Consider the following 12,419-nt stretch of genomic DNA (forward strand, 5'->3'; position numbering starts at 1 on the left):
TGTGGCAGTTTTTTTAATTGGGAGGGATAGCTTGACTGCAGAGATCTATGTGAGAAGCAAGGGGTCCCAGACCCACACCAGACCCCTCAGCCCATAGTTCCAGTACCAGGAAAAGAAGTCCCCATAACTTCAGGCTGTAAAAAATAACGGGAATTGTGTCTGAGTGACACACAAGCTGCTGGTGTCCCAGGTGTTCTTCTTAAAGTGCTGGCACACGGACTTACTCCTTCTGAGCTCCAGCACTGGGGCAGCACCTTGAAAGGATCCAGGGACATATGTGGAGAAACTAAATAGTCTGCCATCAGGGCAAGAACTGGGGGGAAGCTTTATCCAAGACAAAAGTGCTGGCAGAGGTCATTGTTCCTATGCTGAGACCTTCCCCACCACAAAGCCTACTGGCAAGCACCATATCTGAATTTCTATCAACCTGGCTCACACTATTTGCCTTGCCCTGGTGAATCCTTGAGACCCCAACCCGTCCCATTTTCACCTCCACCCAAGCTGTTTGCAGTGATCTTTCCATATGAATAGCCTGTCCTGGCTCAAGCTTCAGATTTTCCTAAAATCTCTCAAACAAGCAGCAGCTGGCTTCAGCATGCCCCATACCTCTCAATAAGAGGCCTCAAGCACAGCACTAGCAGCAACCTGCCTTGGTTCACAGCTTAGCCTCTCCTGGGCACCTCCAAGCCCAACACAAGTAGCAGCCATTTTCAGATCACTCTGTAGCTCATTCCTGGTGGCCCCAGCTGGCTTTGCACCTCCTGAGAGGCCCCAGAGTCAGTGCACCCAGTGGTCAGCTTCAGACCATGCCATATTACAACCCTACCACATCCACTAGCAACACACTCAGAGGGCATATTCAGAGATCACCAAAGCCCCACTAAAGCAAGCCCTGCTCCATAGGGGCATCTCCTGCATAGCAGCTCTTCCTCAGTAGTCACAATTGGTATGCACAGCTGATTGGCCTATGGGCCAATCCCTCCCAGTGATGCCAACAGCAAGAAAGGTTCGACTGCAACAGAATGGTGCACACAGCCCACACAGGAGGCACACCTGGAGTGTCCAGCTCAGGTGAAAGGGAGGCTGAGCCACTGGGCCCTATAAGACACCTACTACACAAGGCCACTCTACCAATTCCAGGAGACATAGCAGCTCTACCTAATATACAGAAACAAACATGGGAAAGCAGCCAAAATGTGGGGACAAAGAAATGTCACAAATGAAAGAACAGAAGCAATCTCCAGAAAAAGAGCTAAGTGAAACGAAGACAAGCAAACTACCGGATACGGTGTTCAAAATAGTGGTTATAAGGATGCTCAAGGAATTTAGTGACAACTTCAAGGAACTTAGTGACAACTTCAAGAAACTTAGAACATCAACCACATAAAAAATGACCAGCCATGCCTGGCTGGCGTGGCTCAGTGGTTGAATGTTGACCTGTGAACCAGGAGGTCACGGTTCTATTCCCAGTCAGGGCACATGCACAGTTTGCAACCTCAATTCCCAGTGTGGGGCATGCAGGAGGCATCCAATCAATGATTCTCATTATTGATGTTTCTATCTCTCTCCCTCTCCCTTCCTCTCTGAAATCAATAAAAATATATATATATTTATATTAAAAGGAACAGTCAGGCCCTAGCCAGTTTTGCTTAGTGGTTAGAGCATCAGCCTGCAGATTGAAGTGTCTCGGATTCAATTCTGGTCAAGTGCATGTTCTGGTTGCAGGCTCAGTCCCTGGCCTGGTCAGGTTGTGTGCAGGAGGCAACCAGTTGACATCTCTCACTTCGGTGTTTCTCTCTCTGTCTCTTGCCCTCCCTTCCATTCTCTCTAAAAAAAATCAATGGAAAAAATACCCTCTGGTAAGGATTTTTTTTTAAAGGATCCAATCAGAAATGAAACATACACTAACTGAAACGAAGAATAATTTACAAGGAATCAACAGTAGAATAGAGGGCACTGAGAATCAAATCAGTGATTTGGAATATGTAGAAGCAAAAAACACACAATTAGAACAGAAAAAGAAAAAGAATCCAAAAATATGAAGATAGTGTAAGGAGCCTCTGGAAGAACTTCAAGCGTACCAAGATTCACAGAGGTATCACAGTACCTGACTTTAAATTATACTACAGAGCTATAGTAATCAAAATAGCATGGTATTAGCAGAAGAATAGACACACAAATCAGTGGAACAAAAGTGAGACTGCAGATATAAAACTATATGTATATGGCAAATAATTTTTGACAAAGGAGCCAAAAACATATAATGGAGAAATGAAAGCCTCTTCAATAAATGGTGCTGAGAGAATTAGAAAGCCACATGCAACAGAACAAAACTATATTACACTATGTCCCCATGTACAAAAATTAATTCAAAATGTATCAAAGACCTAAATGTAAGATCTGAAACAGTAAAATACATGGAAGAAAACATAGGCACTAAACTTACAGACCTTAGTTGTAGAGAACATTTTATGCATTTGACCACAAAGGCAAAATAGTAAAGGCAAAAAATAAATATATGGGACTATATAAAACTAAAAATTTGCTACACAGCAAAAGAAACCAACAATAATAATAAAAAAACGGAAACCAACTGAATGGGAGATGATATTTTCAAACAACCTAATCTAATAAAAGAGAAACATGCAAATTGACCGTACCTTTGCTACGCCACAAGTCACGTCCACAAGCCAATCAGAGCAACTATATGCAAATTAACCCAACCAAGATGGCGGCCAGCAGCCACAGAGCTGGAGTAAGCAGGAGGCTTGGTTGCCCCAGCAATGGAGGAAGTCAAGCTTCCCTCCTGCCCTGTCTGTCTGTGGCCTCCGCTAAAGGCAACAAAGTTTCAATTATAGAAGATAGAAATCCTAGATACCTGCTTCAAGCCAGCCTCCACTGGGAGCTTGGGTGGCTGGGGGCCGTGGCCAGCCTGCAAACAGCCATCAGCCCCTCACCCAGGCTGGCCAGGCACCCCAGCAGAGACCCCCAACCAGAAGGGGCTGTGGCCAGCCTGCAAACAGTCATCAGCCCCTCGCCCAGGCTGGCCAGGCACCCCAGTGGGAACCCCCACCCTGAAGGGGTGTGGCCAACCTGCAAACAGCCATCAGCCCCTCACCCAGGCTGGCCACACCCTCAAAGTGTGAGGGTCCCTGCTGGGAGCTTGACCAGCCTGCAAACGGCCCTCAGCCCCTCATCCAGATGGGCCAGGCACCCCAGTGGGGACCCCTAACCTGAAAGGGCTGTGGCCATCCTGCAAAGCCATCAGCCACTCACCCAGGCTGGCCAGGCACCCCAGCAGGAACCCCCTCCCTGAAGGGTGTGTGGCCAGTCTGAAAACAGCCCTCAGCCCCTCACCCAGGTTGGCCAGGCACCCCAGCGGGACCCCCACCCTGATCTGGGACACCCTTCAGGCCAAACCACCTGGCCCCCACCCATGCACCAGTCATATAATAAAGGGGTAATATGCAAATTGACCCTAACAGCAGAACAACTGGGAATGACTGGTCACTATGACACACACTGACCACCTGGGGGCAGATGCTCAATGCAGGAGCTGCCCCCTGGTGGTCAGTGCACTCCCACAGGGGGAGCTCTGCTCAGACACAAGCCAGGCTGACAGCTGCCAGCACAGCAGTGATGCGGGAGCCTCTCCTGCCTCCTCAGCAGCACTAAGGATGTCCGACTGCAGCTTAGGCCTGGTCCCCGCTGGCAAGTGGACATCCCCCGAGGGCTCCTGGGCTACAAGAGGGATGTCTGACTGCCAGCTTGGGCTTGATCCCCCAGGGAGTGGGCCTAAGCCAGCAGATGGCCATCCCCCGAGGGGTCCCAGAATGTGAGAGGGCACAAGCCAGGCTGAGGAACCTTCCCCCCTCCCGAGTGCACAAATTTTTGTGCACCTGGCCTCTAGTAGCTACAATAAAGGGTTAATATCCAAAATATGTAAAGAACTTATACAACTCAACACCAAACAAATAATCCAATTAAAAAATGGACAGAGGGCCTGGCCAGTGTGGTTCAGTAGATTAGATCATCCCATACACTGAAGGGTTGTGGGTTTGATTCCTGGTCCGGGCACATACCTAGGTTGAGCATTCAGTTCCCACTGAGAGTGCATACAAGAAAAAACCAATCAATGTTTCTCTCTCTCTTTGTCTCTCTCTCTCTCCTTCCCCTCTCTCTAAAATCAATAAGAGTATCCTTGGATAAGGATTTAAAAGAAATTTGAGCAGAGAACCTGAACAGACACCTCACCCAAGAAGACATACACACGGCCATCAGATATATGAAAAGATGTTCAACTTCTCTAGCTATTAGGAAATGCAAATCAAAACTACAATGAGATACCATCTCACACCTGTTAGGATGGTTATTATCAAGACAGGTGTTGGAGAAGTTGTGGAGAAAAAGGACCCTCATTCACTGTTAGTGGGAATAAAAACTGGTACAACAACTATGGAAAACAGTATGGTGGTTCCTTAAAAAACTAAAAATAGAGTTACCATATGACCCAGCATTCCATCTTCTGGGTATCTATCTGAAAAAACTCAACATTTATTCACAAAAATATATGCAAACCTATGTTCATTACAGGATTATTCACGGTGGCCAAAACAAGGAGACAACCAAAGTGTCCTTCAATAAGGATTGGATAAAAAAGATGTGGGGAAGAAACCAAGATGGTGGCATAGGTAAACACCTGAAATTGCTGCCTCACACAACCACTTCAAAAATACAACTAAAAGACAAAACGGACATCATCTAGAACCACAGGAAGGCTGGCTGAGTGGAAATTCTACAACTAGAAGGAAAGAGAAAAGCACATTGAGACTCAGAGGAGGTGCGGAAGTAAAGTGCAGAGGTACAGAGGCGCACACTAAAAGGGCTGGCAACTGAGGACGCAGTTATCTTTTTTTCTTTTTCTTTTTTTTCTCTTTTTTTTCTTTTCTTCTTCTTTTTTTTCTTTTCTTTTTATTTTCCTTATTTTCCCTTTTTTCCCTCTTTATTTCTTTTCTTCTTCCTGAGATATAGGAAAGGCAAGTGGCAGCTGCAGGTATTATGCTGACCTAAGCTGTCAAAGTCTCTCCAAGTTGCTCTTGCATGCAAGTTGTCTTTTTCAATTGGAAGGGAGACACAAACTCCCAACGGCCCTGACTCCAGTTCCGGGCGAGGCTCTGGGGACCCAGACTCATACGGAGAGAAACTGGACTGTCTGGCCACAGGCGGAACTCGAGGACGGCTTTCTCTCAGAGGTGCTTGCAGCGATTACCACAGGACACTGAGACCCAGGACCTCTTAGGGCAGGACTGAGGATCAGCCATAGCTGTTTGCTCCGCCCTGTTGATTCCCTGAGACCCCGCCCTACCCAAGGTGTGTGCAGAGGCTTTTGCATATGAATGACCTGGCCCTTTGCCATCTAAAATTACCTAACAAACAGCAGCTGGGTCAGAGAGACCCAAAACTTCCAAAAGAAGGCCCAAGACCCCACAGCAGCTTGCATTGCTTCACAGCTGGGCCTCATCTTGGCACCTCCAAATCCCAAACAAAGAAGAGGAATCTACAGATCTCTCCATAGCTCCTGCTGGGTAGGCTCAGGCAGAGGCTAAATTAGCACCTCCTTAGAGATCCAAGTGCCGTTATACCCAGTGGTCAGAGTGGGACCATCCAGATTACAATTCCTCAGATCCATAAGGGACACACTCATGGGGAAGACTCAGTGAGCACCATAGCCCCACTGAAGCGAGTCTTGCCGCATAAGGGTAATACTCCAGCACAGAAGTTCTCCCACTGTAGACACAGCTGATTCTCACAGCCAATTGGCCTGGAGGTCAAATCCTCCCAGTGATACCAACTACAATCAAGGCTTAACTACAACAAGACTGTGCACACAGCCCACAAAGAGGTGCACCAAGAGTGTCTACCTCAGGTAATTGGGGAGGCTGAGCCACTAGGTCCTGTAGGACACCTAGCACAGAAAGCCACTCTATCAACACAGGAAAGCAGCCAAAATGCGGAGACAAAGAAACAGGTCACAAATGACAGAAATGGTGGAAAGCAAACTGGACATAGAGTTCAAAACCATGGTTAGAATAGAAAGCATCAACAGTAGACTAGAAGAAGCAGAGGACCTCATCAGTGAGCTAGAAGACAAGGTAGGAAAAAATACCCAAGCAGAGCATCTTCTAGAAAAAAAAAAAATTAAAAAGCAGAAGGAGAGCCTAAGAGAACTTTGGGACAACATGAAACGAAACAACATCCGCATAATAGGGGTGCCAGAAGAAGAGGAAACTGAGCAAGGAATAGAAAACTTGTTTGAAAAAATAATGACAGAAAACTTTCCTGATATAGGGAAGAAAAAACTCACACAAATCCAAGAAGCTCACAGAGTCCCAAACAAATGAACCCCAAAAGACCAATGCCAAGGCACATTATAATTAAATTGGCAAACACCAACGACAAAGCAAGAATCTTAAAAGCGGCCAGAGAGAGAGAGAAAGTTACCTACAAAGGATCCCCCATCAGACTAGCGATGGATTTCTCAACAGAAACACATCAGGCAAGAAGGGAATGGAATGAAATATACAAAGTCATGCAAAGGAAGGGTCTGAATCCAAGAATACTGTACCCAGCAAGGCTATCAATCAAAATTGAGGGTGAAATCAAGAGCTTCACAGACAAAAAAAGGACTATGGGAGTTTATTACCACCAAACCAGCAATGCAAGAAATGCTAAAGGGTCTGCCGTAAAAAGAAAAAAAATAGGAAACAAAGAAGGAACACAGGGGTAAAGAATTAAAATGGCAACAAGTATCTATCAATAATAACTTTAAATGTAAATGGATTAAATGCCCCAATCAAAAGACATAAGGTAACTGAGTGAATAAGAAAACATGACCCATATATCTGCTGTCTACAGGAAACCCACCGCAGAAAAAAAGATGCACACAGACTGATTGTGAAGGGACGGAAAAAGGTTTTTCAGGTGAATGGAAATGAAAAAAAAACCTGGGGTAGCAATACTTATATCTGACAAATTAGATCTCAAAGTGAAAGACATAAAAAGAGATAAGAAAAGCCACTTCATAATACTAAAGGGAGCAATCCAACAAAAAGAAATAACTCTGGTAAACATATACGCACCCAATATAGGAGCACCCAAATACATAAGAAAGCTTCTGTAAGAGATCAAGGGAGAGATTGACAGCAATACAATCATATTAGGGGACTTTGACACCCCACTATCACCATTGCACAAATCCTCTAAACAAAAAATCAGCAAAGAAACAGGAATCCTAAATGACTCACTAGATCAGATGGAATTAATTGACATCTTCAGAACATTTCACCCCAAAGCCACAGAATATACATTCTTCTCAAGTGCACATGGGTCATTTTCAGAGATAGACCATATATTGGGTCACAAAGTCTCTTCAAATTCAAGAAGATAGAAACCATATCAAGCATCTTCTCAGATCACAATGGCATAAAACTGGAAATCAACTACAATTAAACAACCCAAAATACTCAAACTCTTGGAAGATGAATAGCATGTTATTAAATATTGATTGGGTTACCAATGAGATTAAAAAAGAAATTAAAAACATCCTGGAAACTAATGACAATGAAAACACAACAATCCAAAACCTATGTAAGATACCACCAAGATGGCGGCATAGGTAAACACCAGAAACTGCTGCCACAAACAACCACTTCAAAAATACAACTAAAAGACATAACGGACATCATCCAGAACCACAGGAAGGCTGGCTGAGGAGAGACTCTTCAACTAGAAGGAAAGACAACAGCGTACTGAGGCTCAGAGGAGGCGCAGTGTGGAAAATTTAAAGGTGCGGAGGTTCGCGCGCAAAGCGGGCTGGTGGCTGAGGGCGCAGTTGTCGTTTTCAATCAGGAGGGAGTCTCAGACTCTGAGCTCCAGATCCGGGCGAGTCTCTAGGGACTCAGACTCAAACGGGAGAAGCAGGATTGTCTAGCATCAATTGGAATCTGAGGGCAGCTTTCTCTCCAAGGTTTGCAGCAGTTGCTGGGGTTCTGAGAAGCAGAGCCTCTGGGAAGGGGACTGAGAGCATCCATAACTGCTCCCTCCACCCGCCCTGTTGATCCCGCCCCGACCAAGCCCTGCACAGAGCCATTTGCCAGATCGCCTCAGGCAAAGGCTAGATTAGCACCTCCCCAGAAGACAGACGTTTTCCCGGGCAGACACAGCTGATTCTCACAGCCAGTCGGCCTGGTGGTCAAATCCCTCTAGTATTAACTACAACAATCAAGGCTTAACTAGAACAAGACTGCACACAAAGACCACAAGGGGGTGCACCAAGAAAGCATAAAAAATGCAGAGACAAAAAAACATGACAGAAATGGAGGATATAGAGCTAAAAATGCAATTTTGAGGGCTTGCAATAAACTTGATGAGAGCCTCACAAAAACTAATGAGACCCTCGATGCTATGATAAAGAACCAACTAGAAATTAAGCATACACGGACTGAAATAAAGAATATTATACCAAATAGCAGACCAGAGGAGCGCAAGAATCAAGTCAAAGATTTGAAATGCGAAGAAGCAAAAAACACCCAACCGGAAAAGCAAAATGAAAAAAGAATCCGAAAATACGAAGATAGTGTAAGGAGCCTCTGGGACAGCTTCAAGCGCACTAATATCAGAATTATAGGGGTGCCAGAAGATGAGAGACAGCAAGATATTGAAAACCTATTTGAAGAAATAATGGCAGAAAACTTCCCCCACCTGGTGAAAGAAATGTACTTACAGGTCCAAGAAGCGCAGAGAACCCCAAACAAAAGGAACCCAAAGAGGTCCACACCAAGACACATCATAATTAAAATGCCAAGAGCAAAAGACAAAGAGACAATCTTAAAAGCAGCAAGAGAAAGAGACTCAATTACCTACAAGGGAATACCCATACGACTGTCAGCTGATTTCTCAACAGAAACTTTGCAGGCCCGAAGGGAATGGCAAGAAATATTCAAAGTGCTGAATACCAAGAACCTACAACCAAGATTACTTTATCCAGCAAAGCTATCATTCAGAATTGAAGGTCAGATAAAGAGCTTCACAGATAAGGAAAAGCTAAAGGAGTTCATCACCACTAAACCAGTATTATACGAAATGCTGAACGGTATCCTTTAAGAAGAGGAAGAAGAAAAAGGTAAAGATACAAATTGAGAACAACAAACATGCAGCTATCAACAAGTGAATCTAAGAATCAAGTGAATAAATAATCTGATGTACAGAATGAACTGGTGATTATAATGAATCAGGGACATAGAAAGGGGGGGAAAGGGGAATGGGAGATGCAGGAAGAGACTGGACAAAAATCGTGCACCTATGGATGAGGACAGTGGGTGGGGAGTGAGGGTGGAGGATGGGCGGGAACTGGGAGGAGGGGAGTTATGGGGGGGGGGGGGGAAAGAGGAACAAATGTAATCTGAACAATAAAGATTTAATTAAAAATATAAAATAAAATAAAATAAAAAACCTATGGGACACAATGAAAGCAATCCTGAGAGGAAAGTTTAAAGCTCTACAGGCCTATCTCAAAAAACAAGAAAAAATGATAGTAAATCATCTAACTCTACATCTCAAAGAATTAGAAAGAGAGCAACAAGAAAAGCCCAGAGTGAGCAGAAGGAAGGAGATAATAAAGATTAGAGCAGAAATAAATGACATAGAGACCAAAAAAACAATACAGAAAATCAATGAAACCAAGAGCTGGTTCTTTGAAAGGATAAACAAGATTGATGAACCTGTAGCCAGGCTCACCAAGAAGCAAAGAGAGAGGACCCAAATAAACAAAATCAGAAATGATAGAGGCGAAATAACAACAGACCCACAGAAATACAAATGATTGTTAAACAACACTATGGACAACTCTACTCCAACAAACTAGACAACCTGGAGGAAATGGACAAATTCCTAGAAAAATACAACATTCTAAAACTTAAGAAGAATCTAAAAATCTCAATAGGCCAATAACTATGGATGAAATTGAAGCAGTCATCAAAAAGCTTCCAGCAAACAAAAGCCAAGGACCACATGGCTTCACAGGGGAGTTTTACCAAACATTCAAGAAGAACTAAAACCTATCCTCCTCAGACTACTACAAAAAAAAATCCAAGAGGAAGGAACACTTCCAAGCTCATTCTATGAAGCCAGCATTACCCTAATACCAAAACCAGGTAAAGACAACACAATGAAAGAGAATTACAGGCCAATATCCCTTATGAACATAGATGCCAAAATCCTCAACAAAATCTTAGCAAATCGGATCCAGCAGTACATCAGAAAGATCATACACCATGACCAAGTAGGATTTATCCCAGGGATGCAAGGATGGTACAATATCCGAAAATTAATAAAAACCACATAGTCATATCAATTGATGCAGAAAAAGCATTTGACAAAATCCAACACCCATTTTTGATAAAACTCTCAGCAAGGTGGGAATAGAAGGATCATACCTCAACATAATAAAAGCCATATATGACAGGCCCACAGCCAACATCATACTCAATGGACAAAAACTAACACCATTTCCCCTAAGAACAGGAACAAGACAGGGATGCCCACTCTCACTACTCCTGTTCAACATAGTCCTAGAAGTATTAGCCATTGCAATTAGACAAGAAGAAGAAATAAAAGGCATCCAAATTGGAAAAGAGGAAGTAAAACTGTCCTTATTTGCAGACGACTTGATATTATACATACAAAACCCTAAAGTCTCCATCAAAAAACTACTAGACTTAATACATGAATTCGGAAATGTAGCAGGATACAAAATTAACCCCAAGAAATATATGGCATTTCCATACACCAATAGTGAACTTTCAGAAAGAGAGACTAAAAAACAATCCCATTTACCATCACACTAAAAAAATTAAGCTACCTAGGAGTAAACTTAACTAAAGAGTAAAAGACCTCTACTCAGAAAACTACAGGACGTTGAAAAAAGAGATAGAGGAAGACAAAAAAATGGAAGAACATACCATGTTCTTGCATTGGTAGAATCAACATCATTAAAATGTCCATACTACCCAAAGCAATCTATAAATTCAACGCACTTCCCATTAAAATACCAACGGCATATTTCACAGACCTAGAATGAACTCTCCAAAAATTCATCTAGAATAAAAAATGACCCCGAATAGCTGCAGCGATCCTGAGAAAGAACAAAGTAGGTGGGATCTCAATACCAGATATCAAGCTGTATTACAAAGGCACTGTTCACAAAACTGCCTGGTACTGGCACAAGAACAGACATATAGATCAATGGAATAGAATAGAGAGCCTAGAAATCAGCCCGAACCAATATGCTCAATTAATATTTGACAAAGGAGGCAAGAACATACAATGGAGTCAAGATAGTCTCTTCAATAAATGGTGTTGGGAAAATTGGACAGATATATGCAAGAAAATGTAACTAGACCACCAATTTACACCATACACAAAAATAAACTCAAAATGGATAAAGGACTTAAATGTATGACGGGAAACCATAAAAATACTAGAAGAATCCAAAGGCAACAAAATCTCAGACATATGCCGAAGCAATTTCTTCACCAATACAGATCCTAGGGCATTGGAAACTAAAGAAAAAATAAACAAATGGGACTACATCAAAATAAAAAGCTTCTGCAAAAGAAACCATCAACAAAACAACAAGACAGCCCACTACATGGGAGAACATATTTGCCAATGTTATCACTGATAAGGGTTTAATCTCCAACATTTACAGGGAACTCATACAACTCAACAAAAGGAAGATAAACAATCCAATCAAAAAATGGGCGAAGGACCTAAATAGACAACTTTCAAAAGAGGACATTCAGAAAGCCTAGAGACATATGAAAACATGCTCAAAGTCACTAATCACCCGAGAGATGCAAATCAAAACAACAATGAGGTACCATCTCACACCTGTCAGAATGGCTATCATCAACAAATCAACAAATGACAAGTGCTGGAGAGGATGTGGAGAAAAAGGAACACTCGTGCACTGCTGGTGGGAATGCAGACTGGTGCAGCTACTATGGAAGACAGTATGGAGTTTCCTCAAAACACTAAAAATGGAACTCCCATTTGACCCTGTGATCCCACTTCTAGGAATATATCCCAAAAAACCAGAAACCCCAATCAGAAAGGATATATGCACCCCTATGTTCATAGCAGCACAATTCACCATAGCTAAGATCTGGAAACAGCCTAAGTGCCCCATCAGTACATGAATGGATTAGAAAACTGTGGTACATCTACATGATGGAATACTATGTTGCTGTAAAAAAGAAGGAACTCTTACCATTTGCAACAGCATGGATGGAACTGGAGAGCATTATGCTAAGTGAAATAAGCCTGTCAATGAAGGAAAAACACCACATGATCTCACTCAC

At 43.1% G+C, this 12,419-nt stretch overlaps 1 pseudogene; it reads right to left on the reverse strand.

Moving 5' to 3' along the window:
• Window positions 1-5,023: 5,023 nt before the first annotated feature.
• LOC138997516 (small nucleolar RNA SNORA44) lies at window positions 5,024-5,141 on the reverse strand (annotated as a pseudogene).
• Window positions 5,142-12,419: the final 7,278 nt, after the last annotated feature.

This window comes from Myotis yumanensis, unplaced genomic scaffold (genome assembly GCF_028538775.1).
Source record: "Myotis yumanensis isolate MYYU_CA2020_CCGP unplaced genomic scaffold, mMyoYum1.0.hap1 SCAF_18, whole genome shotgun sequence".
Lineage (NCBI taxonomy): Eukaryota > Metazoa > Chordata > Mammalia > Chiroptera > Vespertilionidae > Myotis > Myotis yumanensis.